We start from the raw sequence: 2123 nt of genomic DNA, 5'->3' as shown, positions 1-2123 counted from the left end.
TTTGGCTCCTCATGTTTCAACCATGTTTTGACCAAATCTTAGATTGTCTGATTCGGTCTGATACCCTACAGCGCTGAAGATAAGGGATACGAGAAGCTGCCTCCGCTGGACGATTCAGTGGCTGCGCATCTCTGCCCGCCCACTGCTATCGGCTGGAAGGCAAAGGCCGCCCATCCGTCCAAGCCGTGTAGGACGACTTCAGCCCTCGCTGGACGCACCTACTCCTCGGCTGGGCAAGCGGCGCTCCATTCAATGGCGGTCCTCCAGGTCTTCCAGGCCAAACTCCTCGCCAACACAGACGAGTCTGGCCCAGACCCAGCGTCGCTCAGGGAGCTGAGAAGCGTGACGGACCTGGCTTTGCGCGCCACCAAAGCAACAGCTCAGGCTATAGGGCGTTCCATGGCCAATCTCGTGGTCCTCGAGTGCCTCTTATGGCTGACCTTGACGGAAATCAAGGACACCGTGATTTCCCTTCCTTGGTGCTCCGATCTCCCCCACCGGTCTGTTCGGGCCAGCGGTCGAAGGATTCGCTGAGCATTTCACGAAGGCACAAAAGTCGTCCCAAACCATGCGACACTTGCTGCCAAAACGCTCTAGCTCTGCAGCTGTCGACGTTCCCGCTTGGCCAAACGCTACTCGTTTCCGAAGCGTCAGGGACCCTGGCCCAAGATAGCGCTGGACCTTGTGCCTCAGGTGTCGTCCTGATCTACGGGACAGAAAGAGGAGGGGACCAAGTCTCACTGCAGCTGGACCACCCCCCAAGCTGCCTCTCTTAAGCTGCCAATCACCCCGTCCAGTTCCGGGTGCAGTCAGCGATGTGTTTGCTGTAAACTCTGGGCCCGTTCAAGCACCGATCCGCTGTTATAGCGGGCAGATTAAAACACAAACATTTTCAAAAAGAGAGCAGATTTCCTGTTCCATGTAGCATTTGGACCAATCAGACACACAATTGTTCATTAGATTTAACAAATCAATTATTATTCATTAGATCAGGGTTCCTCAAATCTTGCCCTGGAGGGCCAATGCACTGCAGAGTTTAGCCCCAACTCTGATCAAACTCACCTACCTGTGATTTTCTAATGATCCTGAAGATATTGATTAGCATGCTCAGGTGTGTTTGATTAAGGTTAGAGCTAAACTCTGCAGGAAAGTGGATCTCGTGGGCGAGATTTGAGGATCCCTGCATTAGATTAACAAACAATCACAGACCCCTCACCCAACACCAGACTCAGTATCTGTCTGTGAACAATCTCCAGGCCAGGACACCTCAGCCAGATTAGATAAACTTTGCGACCTAAAAGTATATGAATAAAACAAGACTATGCGAAAGCAAATATGATCCAATATGTCAAGTCACCTTTATTTATATAGCGCTTTTAACAATACAGATTGTGTCAAAGCAACTTTACAGTATTAAATAGGAAAATAGTGTGTCAATAATGCAAAATTATTCAATTTTCAGTTAAAGGCAGTTCATCATTGAATTCAGTGATGTCATCATCCAGCTAAGTTCAGTTTAAATAGTATCTGTGCAATCAAGTCGACGATATCGCTGCATATTATGTGTAGGATATCAGACCGAATCAGACAATCTAAGATTTGGTCAAAACATGGTTGAAACATGAGGAGCCGAATTCCACAGAGGCCCAAGACAACAGGATGTTCATAAATCAGATCCTAGCACTAGCCAGTCTGAAGCAAGCCTAACCAACTCTTTCACAGAACAGCTTTCAACATTAACACAAAAGGAACACACTGATCATAACAACTCAGGAAGGAGATTGTCAATTTTAGGGCAAGTAATCAAGATTAAATGGCTAAAGAGATGACAGCATGACCCTCACGTGATAGTAAACACAATCACGAGCCCTGTAGATTGACTTCCCCCAACTCTAAAAAAGAACAGACTTTCAGAGATTCCTTACAGACCTCTTAATCTCTGGTCTTCATACATTCACAGAATGGCACAGAAACTGCCTTTCCATGCACCTAAATGACACTAAAAGGACTGTGAGCAACTAATAATTTCTATGCATAACTCCATATTATGTATCTAACCCACACATTAGACTATCACGTTTTAATCATTTATTGTGTATGTATTTTGAATAACTATTGAATAG

The sequence above is a fragment of the Sinocyclocheilus anshuiensis genome, unplaced genomic scaffold (genome assembly GCF_001515605.1).
Source record: "Sinocyclocheilus anshuiensis isolate Anshui unplaced genomic scaffold, SAMN03320099.WGS_v1.1 scaffold192, whole genome shotgun sequence".
Classification (NCBI taxonomy): Eukaryota; Metazoa; Chordata; class Actinopteri; order Cypriniformes; family Cyprinidae; genus Sinocyclocheilus; species Sinocyclocheilus anshuiensis.
The sequence above is the reverse complement of the archived record's forward strand: the minus strand, read 5'-3'. Positions refer to the sequence as shown.